Source organism: Schistocerca gregaria, unplaced genomic scaffold (genome assembly GCF_023897955.1).
Source record: "Schistocerca gregaria isolate iqSchGreg1 unplaced genomic scaffold, iqSchGreg1.2 ptg000179l, whole genome shotgun sequence".
NCBI classification, from domain to species: domain Eukaryota; kingdom Metazoa; phylum Arthropoda; class Insecta; order Orthoptera; family Acrididae; genus Schistocerca; species Schistocerca gregaria.
The window spans coordinates 339,527-351,522 of record NW_026061729.1 but is presented as its reverse complement, the minus strand read 5'-3'; positions in this window follow the sequence as shown (position 1 = coordinate 351,522).

The following is an 11,996-nucleotide window of genomic DNA, read 5'->3' as shown; positions in this document are numbered from 1 at the left end:
TGAAAGGAGGACTAGCTGCCGAGTTGCACGGGAGAATGTGAAAAGTGTTCATATGTCGTAAAAACCTGAGAAATCCGTCCGTTTTCGTCATTTGTTATCGAATAGACTTAAAGCCAGATCGTCACATTGGCCGCTCTTCTCTCTGAAACGGTTGTACTTATCGTCTGCAAAGCTATGTCGCGAGCTGTGGTATGCGGAGACACTAAAATCACCATAGTAGGAACAGATGAAGCATCTAAGTTGATGTAATATCCAGTAAGAAGTAATCCAATTCAAGTTTTGGTTATCGATTATTGACTTTTTAGCTGGCTTTGGTGCCTTGGACATGAGCTAGGACCTTAAGATTCTGCATGAAAGGAGGACTAGCAGCCGAGTTGGACGGGAGAATGTGAAAAGTGTTCATATGTTATAAAAACCTGAGAAATCCGTCCGTTTTCGTCATTTGTTATCGAATTGACTTAAAGCCAGATCGTCACATTGGCCGCTCTTTTCTCTGAAACGGTTGTACTTATCGTCTACAAAGCTATGTCGCGTGCTGCGGTATGCGGAGACACTAAAAGCACCATAGTAGAACACAGATGAAGCTTCTAAGTTAATGTAATAGCCAGTAAGAAGTAGTACAATTCAAGTTTTAGGTATCGATTATTGACTTTTTACCCTTCTTTGGTACCTTGGACATGAGCTAGGACTTTAAGATTCTGCATGAAAGGAGGACTAGCAGCCGAGTTGCACGGGAGAATGTGAAAAGTGTTCATATGCAGTAAAAACCTGAGACATCGGTCCGTTTTCTTCATTTGTTATCGAATCGACTTAAAGCCAGATCGTCACATTGGCCGCTCTTCTCTCTGAAACGCTTGTACTTATCGTCTGCAAAGCTATGTCGCGTACAGCGGTATTCGGAGACACTAAAAGCAACATAGTAGAACACAGATGAAGCTTCTAAAATGATGTAATAGCCAGTAAGATGTAGTACAATTCAAGTTTTAGGTATCGATTATTGACATTTTAGCTGGCTTTGGTGCCTTGGACATGAGCTAGGACCTTGAGATTCTGCATGAAAGGAGGACTAGCAGCCGAGTTGCACGGGAGAATGTGAAAAGTGTTCATATGTAGTAAAAACCTGAGAAATCCGTCCGTTTTCGTCATTTGTTACCAAATCGACTTAAAGCCAGATCGTCACATTGGCCGATCTTCTCTCTGAAACGGTTGTACTTATCGTCTGCAAAGCTATGTCGCGTGTTGCCGTAGGCGGAAACAGGAAAAGCACCATAATAGAACACAGATGAAGCTTCTAAGTTGATGTGATAGCCAGTAAGAAGTAGTCCAATTCAAGTTTCAGGTATCGGTTATTGACTTTTTAGCTGGCTTTGGTGCCTTGACCATGAGCTAGGACCTTAAGATTCTGCATGAAAGGAGGACTAGCAGCCGAGTTGCACGGGAGAATGTGAAAAGTGTTCATATGTAGTAAAAACCTGAGAAATCCGTCCGTTTTCGTCATTTGTTATCGAATCGACTTAAAGCCAGATCGTCACATTGGCCGCTCTTCTCTCTGAAACGGTTGTACTTATCGTCTGCAAAACTATGTCGCGTGCTGCGGTATGCGGAGAAACTAAAGCCACCGTGGGAGAACACACATGAAGCTTCTAAGTTGATGTAATAGCCAGTAAGAAGTAGTACAATTCAAGTTTTAGGTATTGATTATTAATTTTTTAGCTGGCTTTGGTGCCTTGGACATGAGCTAGGACCTTAAGATTCTGCATGAAAGGAGGACTAGCAGCCGAGTTGCACGGGAGAATGTGAAAAGTGTTCATATGTAGTAAAAACCTGAGAAATCCGTCCGTTTTCGTCATTTGTTAACGCATCGACTTAAAGCCAGATCGACACATTGGCCGCTCTTCTCTCTGAAACGGTTGTACTTATCGTCTGCAAAGCTTTGTCGCGTGCTAAGGTATGCTGAGACACTACAAGCACCATAGTAGAACACAGGTGAAGCTTCTAAGTTGAGGTAATAGCCAGTAAGAGGTAGTACAATTCAAGTTTTAGGTATTGAATATTGACCTTTTAGCTGGCTTTGGTGCCTTGGACATGAGCTAGGACCTTAAGATTATGCATGAAAGGAGGACTAGCAGCCGAGTTGCACGGGAGAATGTGAAAAGTGTTCATATGTAGTAAAAACCTGAGAAATCCGTCCGTTTTCGTCATTTGTTATCGAATCGACTTAAAGCCAGATCGTCACATTCGCGGCCCTTCTCTCTGAAACGGTTGTACTTATCGTCTGCAAAGCTATGTCGCGTGCTGCGGTATGCTGAGACACTAAAAGCACCATAGTAGAACACAGATCACGCTTCTAAGTTGATGTAATAGGCAGTAAGAAGTAGTACAATTCAAGTTTTAGGTATTGAATATTGACCTTTTAGCTGGCTTTGGTGACTTGGACATGAGATAGGACCTTAAGATTCTGCATGAAAGGAGGACTAGCAGCCGAGTTGCACGGGAGAATGTGAAAAGTGTTCATATGTAGTAAAAAAATGAGACATCCGTCCGTTTTCGTCATTTGTTATCGAATCGACTTAAAGCCACATCGTCACATCGGCCGCTCTTCTCTCTGAAACGGTTGTACTTATCGTCTGCAAAACTATGTCGCGTGCTGCGGTATGTGGAGAAACTAAAAGCACAGTAGTAGAACACAGATGAAGCTTCTAAGTTGATGTAATAGCCAGTAAGAAGTAGTACAATTCAAGTTTTAGGTATTGATTATTGACTTTTTAGCTGGCTTTGGTGCCTTGGACATGAGCTAGGATCTTAATATTCTGCATGAAAGGAGGACTAGCAGCCGAGTTGCACGGGAGAATGTGAAAAGTGTTCATATGTAGTAAAAACCTTAGAAATCCGTCCGTTTTCGTCATTTGTTATGGAATCGACTTAAAGCCAGATCGTCACATTAGCCGCTCTTCTCGCTGAAACGGTTGTACTTATCGTCTGCAAAGCTATGTCGCGTGCTGCGGTATGCGGAGACACTAAAATCACCACAGTAGAACACAGATGAAGCTTCTAAGTTGATGTAACAGCCAGTAAGAAGTAGTATAATTCAAGTTTTAGGTATTGAATATTGAGCTTTTTGCTGGCTTTGGTGCCTTGGACATGTGCTAGGACCTTATGATTCTGCATGAAAGGAGGACTAGCTGCCGAGTTGCACGGGAGAATGTGAAAAGTGTTCATATGTAGTGAAAACCTGAGAAATCCGTCCGTTTTCGTCATTTGTTATCGAATAGACTTAAAGCCAGATCGTCACATTGGCCGCTCTTCTCTCTGAAACGGTTGTACTTATCGTCTGCAAAGCTATGTCGCGAGCTGTGGTATGCGGAGACACTAAATTCACCATAGTAGGAAGAGATGAAGCATCTAAGTTGATGTAATAGCCAGTAAGAAGTAATCCAATTCAAGTTTTGGGTATCGATTATTGACTTTTTAGCTGGCTTTGGTGCCTTGGACATGAGCTAGGACCTTAAGATTCTGCATGAAAGGAGGACTAGCAGCCGAGTTGCACGGGAGAATGTGAAAAGTGTTCATATGTAATAAAAACCTGAGAAATCCGTCCGTTTTCGTCATTTGTTATTGAATCGATGTAAAGCCAGATCGTCACATTGGCCGCTCTTCTCTCTGAAACGGTTGTACTTATCGTCTGCAAAGCTATGTCGCGTGTTGGCGTAGGCGGAAACAGGAAAAGCACCATAATAGAACACAGATGAAGCTTCTAAGTTGATGTAATAGCCAGTAAGAAGTAGTCCAATTCAAGTTTTAGGTATCGATTATTGACTTTTTAGCTGGCTTTGGTGCATTGGACATGAGCTAGGACCTTAAGATTCTGCATGAAAGGAGGACTAGCAGCCGAGTTGCACGGGAGAATGTGAAAAGTGTTCATATGTAGTAAAAACCTGAGAAATCCGTCCGTTTTCGTCATTTGTTATCGCATCGACTTAAAGCCATATCGACACATTGGCCGCTCTTCTCTCTGAAACGGTTGTACTTATCGTGTGCAAAGCTCTGTCGCGTGCTGCGGTATGCTGAGATACTACAAGCACCATAGTGGAACACAGATGAAGCTTCTAAGTTGATGTAATAGCCAGTAAGAGGTAGTATAATTCAAGTTATAGGTATTGAATATTGACCTTTTAGCTGGCTTTGGTGCCTTGGACATGAGCTAGGACCTTAAGATTCTGCATGAAAGGAGGACTAGCAGCCGAGTTGCACGGGAGAATGTGAAAAGTGCTCATATGTAGTAAAAACCTGAGACATCCGTCCGTTTTCGTCATTTGTTATTGAATCGATGTAAAGCCAGATCGTCACATTGGCCGCACTTCTCTCTGAAACGGTTGTACTTATCGTCTGCAAAGCTATGTCGCGTACTGCGGTATTCAGAGACACTAAAAGCACCACAGTAGAACACAGATGTAGCTTCTAAGTTGATGTAATATCCAGTAAGAAGTAGTACTATTCAAGTTTTCGGTATCGATTATTGACTTTTTAGCTGGCTTTGGTGCCTTGGACATGAGCTGCTACCTTAAGATTCTGCATGAAAGGAGGACTAGCAGCCGAGTTGCACGGGAGAATGTGAAAAGTTTTCATATGTAGTAAAAACCTTAGAAATCCGTCCGTTTTCGTCATTTGTTATGGAATCGACTTAAAGCCAGATCGTCACATTAGCCGCTCTTCTCTCTGAAACGGTTGTACTTATCGTCTGCAAAGCTATGTCGCGTGCTGCGGTATGCGGAGACACTAAAATCACCACAGTAGAACACAGATGAAGCTTCTAAGTTAAAGTAACAGCCAGTAAGAAGTAGTATAATTCAAGTTTTAGGTATTGAATATTGACCTTTTTGCTGGCTTTGGTGCCTTGGACATGTGCTAGGACCTTAAGATTCTGCATGAAAGGAGGACTACCAGCCGAGTTGCACGGGAGAATGTGAAAAGTGTTCATATGTAGTAAAAACCTGAGAAATCCGTCCGTTTTCGTCATTTGTTATCGAATAGACTTAAAGCCAGATCGTCACATTGGCCGCTCTTCTCTCTGAAACGGTTGTACTTATCGTCTTCAAAGCTATGTCGCGAGCTGTGGTATGCGGAGACACTAAATTCACCATAGTAGGAACAGATGAAGCATCTAAGTTGATGTAATAGCCAGTAAGAAGTAATCCAATTCAAGTTTTGGTTATCCATTATTGACTTTTTAGCTGGCTTTGGTGCCTTGGACATGAGCTAGGACCTTAAGATTCTGCATGAAAGGAGGACTAGCAGCCGAGTTGCACGGGAGAATGTGAAAAGTGTTCATATGTAATAAAAACCTGAGAAATCCGTCCGTTTTCGTCATTTGTTATTGAATCGATGTAAAGCCAGATCGTCACATTGGCCGCTCTTCTCTCTGAAACGGTTGTACTTATCGTCTGCAAAGCTATGTCGCGTGTTGCCGTAGGCGGAAACAGGAAAAGCACCATAATAGAACACAGATGAAGCTTCTAAGTTGATGTAATAGCCAGTAAGAAGTAGTCCAATTCAAGTTTTAGGTATCGATTATTGACTTTTTAGCTGGCTTTGGTGCCTTGGTCATGAGCTAGGACCTTAAGATTCTGCATGAAAGGAGGACTAGCAGCCGAGTTGCACGGGAGAATGTGAAAAGTGTTCATATGTAGTAAAAACCTGAGACATCCGTCCGTTTTCGTCATTTGTTATTGAATCGATGTAAAGCCAGATCGTCACATTGGCCGCTCTTCTCTCTGAAACGGTTGTACTTATCGTCTGCGAAGCTATGTCGCGTGCTGCGATATGCTGAGACACTAAAAGCACAATAGTAGAATACAGATCAAGCTTCTAAGTTGATGTAATAGCCAGTAAGAAGTAGTACAATTCAAGTTTTAGGTATTGATTATTGACTTTTTAGCTGGCTTTGGTGCCTTGGACATGAGCTAGGATCTTAATATTCTGCATGAAAGGAGGACTAGCAGCCGAGTTGCACGGGAGAATGTGAAAAGTTTTCATATGTAGTAAAAACCTGAGAAATCCGTCCGTTTTCGTCATTTGTTATCGAATAGACTTAAAGCCAGATCGTCACATTGGCCGCTCTTCTCTCTGAAACGGTTGTACTTATCGTGTGCAAAGCTCTGTCGCGTGCTGCGGTATGCTGAGACACTACAAGCACCATAGTGGAACACAGATGAAGCTTCTAAGTTGATGTAATAGCCAGTAAGAGGTAGTACAATTCAAGTTATAGGTATTGAATATTGACCTTTTAGCTGGCTTTGGTGCCTTGGACATGAGCTAGGACCTTAAGATTCTGCATGAAAGGAGGACTAGCAGCCGAGTTGCACGGGCGAATGTGAAAAGTGTTCATATGTAGTAAAAACCTGAGACATCCGTCCGTTTTCGTCATTTGTTATTGAATCGATGTAAAGCCAGATCGTCACATTGGCCGCTCTTCTCTCTGAAACGGTTGTACTTATCGTCTGCGAAGCTATGTCGCGTGCTGCGATATGCTGAGACACTAAAAGCACAATAGTAGAATACAGATCAAGCTTCTAAGTTGATGTAATAGCCAGTAAGAAGTAGTACAATTCAAGTTTTAGGTATTGATTATTGACTTTTTAGCTGGCTTTGGTGCCTTGGACATGAGCTAGGATCTTAATATTCTGCATGAAAGGAGGACTAGCAGCCGAGTTGCACGGGAGAATGTGAAAAGTTTTCATATGTAGTAAAAACCTTAGAAATCCGTCCGTTTTCGTCATTTGTTATGGAATTGACTTAAAGCCAGATCGTCACATTAGCCGCTCTTCTCTCTGAAACGGTTGTACTTATCGTCTGCAAAGCTATGTCGCGTGCTGCGGTATGCGGAGACACTAAAATCACCACAGTAGAACACAGATGAAGCTTCTAAGTTGATGTAACAGCCAGTAAGAAGTAGTATAATTCAAGTTTTAGGTATTGAATATTGACCTTTTTGCTGGCTTTGGTGCCTTGGACATGTGCTAGGACCTTAAGATTCTGCATGAAAGGAGGACTACCAGCCGAGTTGCACGGGAGAATGTGAAAAGTGTTCATATGTAGTAAAAACCTGAGAAATCCGTCCGTTTTCGTCATTTGTTATCGAATAGACTTAAAGCCAGATCGTCACATTGGCCGCTCTTCTCTCTGAAACGGTTGTACTTATCGTCTTCAAAGCTATGTCGCGAGCTGTGGTATGCGGAGACACTAAATTCACCATAGTAGGAACAGATGAAGCATCTAAGTTGATGTAATAGCCAGTAAGAAGTAATCCAATTCAAGTTTTGGTTATCCATTATTGACTTTTTAGCTGGCTTTGGTGCCTTGGACATGAGCTAGGACCTTAAGATTCTGCATGAAAGGAGGACTAGCAGCCGAGTTGCACGGGAGAATGTGAAAAGTGTTCATATGTAATAAAAACCTGAGAAATCCGTCCGTTTTCGTCATTTGTTATTGAATCGATGTAAAGCCAGATCGTCACATTGGCCGCTCTTCTCTCTGAAACGGTTGTACTTATCGTCTGCAAAGCTATGTCGCGTGTTGCCGTAGGCGGAAACAGGAAAAGCACCATAATAGAACACAGATGAAGCTTCTAAGTTGATGTAATAGCCAGTAAGAAGTAGTCCAATTCAAGTTTTAGGTATCGATTATTGACTTTTTAGCTGGCTTTGGTGCCTTGGTCATGAGCTAGGACCTTAAGATTCTGCATGAAAGGAGGACTAGCAGCCGAGTTGCACGGGAGAATGTGAAAAGTGTTCATATGTAGTAAAAACCTGAGAAATCCGTCCGTTTTCGTCATTTGTTATCGAATCGACTTAAAGCCATATCGACACATTGGCCGCTCTTCTCTCTGAAACGGTTGTACTTATCGTCTGCAAAGCTCTGTCGCGTGCTGCGGTATGCTGAGACACTACAAGCACCATAGTAGAACACAGATGAAGCTTCTAAGTTGATGTAATAGCCAGTAAGAAGTAGTACAATTCAAGTTATAGGTATTGAATATTGACCTTTTAGCTGGCTTTGGTGCCTTGGACATGAGCTAGGACCTTAAGATTATGCATGAAAGGAGGACTAGCAGCCGAGTTGCACGGGAGAATGTGAAAAGTGTTCATATGTAGTAAAAACCTGAGAAATCCGTCCGTTTTCGTCATTTGTTATCGAATCGACTTAAAGCCAGATCGTCACATTCGCGGCCCTTCTCTCTGAAACGGTTGTACTTATCGTCTGCAAAGCTATGTCGCGTGCTGCGGTATGCTGAGACACTAAAAGCACCATAGTAGAACACAGATCACGCTTCTAAGTTGATGTAATAGGCAGTAAGAAGTAGTACAATTCAAGTTTTAGGTATTGAATATTGACCTTTTAGCTGGCTTTGGTGACTTGGACATGAGATAGGACCTTAAGATTCTGCATGAAAGGAGGACTAGCAGCCGAGTTGCACGGGAGAATGTGAAAAGTGTTCATATGTAGTAAAAAAATGAGACATCCGTCCGTTTTCGTCATTTGTTATCGAATCGACTTAAAGCCACATCGTCACATCGGCCGCTCTTCTCTCTGAAACGGTTGTACTTATCGTCTGCAAAACTATGTCGCGTGCTGCGGTATGTGGAGAAACTAAAAGCACAGTAGTAGAACACAGATGAAGCTTCTAAGTTGATGTAATAGCCAGTAAGAAGTAGTACAATTCAAGTTTTAGGTATTGATTATTGACTTTTTAGCTGGCTTTGGTGCCTTGGACATGAGCTAGGATCTTAATATTCTGCATGAAAGGAGGACTAGCAGCCGAGTTGCACGGGAGAATGTGAAAAGTGTTCATATGTAGTAAAAACCTTAGAAATCCGTCCGTTTTCGTCATTTGTTATGGAATCGACTTAAAGCCAGATCGTCACATTAGCCGCTCTTCTCGCTGAAACGGTTGTACTTATCGTCTGCAAAGCTATGTCGCGTGCTGCGGTATGCGGAGACACTAAAATCACCACAGTAGAACACAGATGAAGCTTCTAAGTTGATGTAACAGCCAGTAAGAAGTAGTATAATTCAAGTTTTAGGTATTGAATATTGAGCTTTTTGCTGGCTTTGGTGCCTTGGACATGTGCTAGGACCTTATGATTCTGCATGAAAGGAGGACTAGCTGCCGAGTTGCACGGGAGAATGTGAAAAGTGTTCATATGTAGTGAAAACCTGAGAAATCCGTCCGTTTTCGTCATTTGTTATCGAATAGACTTAAAGCCAGATCGTCACATTGGCCGCTCTTCTCTCTGAAACGGTTGTACTTATCGTCTGCAAAGCTATGTCGCGAGCTGTGGTATGCGGAGACACTAAATTCACCATAGTAGGAAGAGATGAAGCATCTAAGTTGATGTAATAGCCAGTAAGAAGTAATCCAATTCAAGTTTTGGGTATCGATTATTGACTTTTTAGCTGGCTTTGGTGCCTTGGACATGAGCTAGGACCTTAAGATTCTGCATGAAAGGAGGACTAGCAGCCGAGTTGCACGGGAGAATGTGAAAAGTGTTCATATGTAATAAAAACCTGAGAAATCCGTCCGTTTTCGTCATTTGTTATTGAATCGATGTAAAGCCAGATCGTCACATTGGCCGCTCTTCTCTCTGAAACGGTTGTACTTATCGTCTGCAAAGCTATGTCGCGTGTTGCCGTAGGCGGAAACAGGAAAAGCACCATAATAGAACACAGATGAAGCTTCTAAGTTGATGTAATAGCCAGTAAGAAGTAGTCCAATTCAAGTTTTAGGTATCGATTATTGACTTTTTAGCTGGCTTTGGTGCATTGGACATGAGCTAGGACCTTAAGATTCTGCATGAAAGGAGGACTAGCAGCCGAGTTGCACGGGAGAATGTGAAAAGTGTTCATATGTAGTAAAAACCTGAGAAATCCGTCCGTTTTCGTCATTTGTTATCGCATCGACTTAAAGCCATATCGACACATTGGCCGCTCTTCTCTCTGAAACGGTTGTACTTATCGTCTGCAAAGCTCTGTCGCGTGCTGCGGTATGCTGAGACACTACAAGCACCATAGTGGAACACAGATGAAGCTTCTAAGTTGATGTAATAGCCAGTAAGAGGTAGTACAATTCAAGTTATAGGTATTGAATATTGACCTTTTAGCTGGCTTTGGTGCCTTGGACATGAGCTAGGACCTTAAGATTCTGCATGAAAGGAGGACTAGCAGCCGAGTTGCACGGGAGAATGTGAAAAGTGTTCATATGTAGTAAAATCCTGAGACATCCGTCCGTTTTCGTCATTTGTTATTGAATCGATGTAAAGCCAGATCGTCACATTGGCCGCACTTCTCTCTGAAACGGTTGTACTTATCGTCTGCAAAGCTATGTCGCGTACTGCGGTATTCAGAGACACTAAAAGCACCACAGTAGAACACAGATGTAGCTTCTAAGTTGATGTAATATCCAGTAAGAAGTAGTACAATTCAAGTTTTAGGTATCGATTATTGACTTTTTAGCTGGCTTTGGTGCCTTGGACATGAGCTGTTACCTTAAGATTCTGCATGAAAGGAGGACTAGCAGCCGAGTTGCACGGGAGAATGTGAAAAGTGTTCATATGTAGTAAAAACCTGAGAAATCCGTCCGTTTTCGTCATTTGTTATCGAATCGACGTAAAGCCAGATCGTCACATTGGCCGCTCTTCTCTCTGAAACGGTTGTACTTATCGTCTGCGAAGCTATGTCGCGTGCTGCGATATGCTGAGACACTAAAAGCACAATAGTAGAATACAGATCAAGCTTCTAAGTTGATGTAATAGCCAGTAAGAAGTAGTACAATTCAAGTTTTAGGTATTGATTATTGACTTTTTAGCTGGCTTTGGTGCCTTGGACATGAGCTAGGATCTTAATATTCTGCATGAAAGGAGGACTAGCAGCCGAGTTGCACGGGAGAATGTGAAAAGTGTTCATATGTAGTAAAAACCTTAGAAATCCGTCCGTTTTCGTCATTTGTTATGGAATCGACTTAAAGCCAGATCGTCACATTAGCAGCTCTTCTCTCTGAAACGGTTGTACTTATCGTCTGCAAAGCTATGTCGCGTGCTGCGGTATGCGGAGACACTAAAATCACCACAGTAGAACACAGATGAAGCTTCTAAGTTGATGTAACAGCCAGTAAGAAGTAGTATAATTCAAGTTTTAGGTATTGAATATTGACCTTTTTGCTGGCTTTGGTGCCTTGGACATGTGCTAGGACCTTAAGATTCTGCATGAAAGGAGGACTACCAGCCGAGTTGCACGGGAGAATGTGAAAAGTGTTCATATGTAGTAAAAACCTGAGAAATCCGTCCGTTTTCGTCATTTGTTATCGAATAGACTTAAAGCCAGATCGTCACATTGGCCGCTCTTCTCTCTGAAACGGTTGTGCTTATCGTCTTCAAAGCTGTGTCGCGAGCTGTGGTATGCGGAGACACTAAATTCACCATAGTAGGAACAGATGAAGCATCTAAGTTGATGTAATAGCCAGTAAGAAGTAATCCAATTCAAGTTTTGTTATCAATTATTGACTTTTTAGCTGGCTTTGGTGCCTTGGACATGAGCTAGGACCTTAAGATTCTGTATGAAAGGAGGACTAGCAGCCGAGTTGCACGGGAGAATGTGAAAAGTGTTCATATGTAATAAAAACCTGAGAAATCCGTCCGTTTTCGTCATTTGTTATTGAATCGATGTAAAGCCAGATCGTCACATTGGCCGCTCTTCTCTCTGAAACGGTTGTACTTATCGTCTGCAAAGCTATGTCGCGTGTTGCCGTAGGCGGAAACAGGAAAAACACCATAATAGAACACAGATGAAGCTTCTAAGTTGATGTAATAGCCAGTTAGAAGTAGTCCAATTCAAGTTTTAGGTATCGATTATTGACTTTTTAGCTGGCTTTGGTGCCTTGGACATGAGCTAGGACCTTACGATTCTGCATGAAAGGAGGACTAGCAGCCGAGTTGCACGGGAGA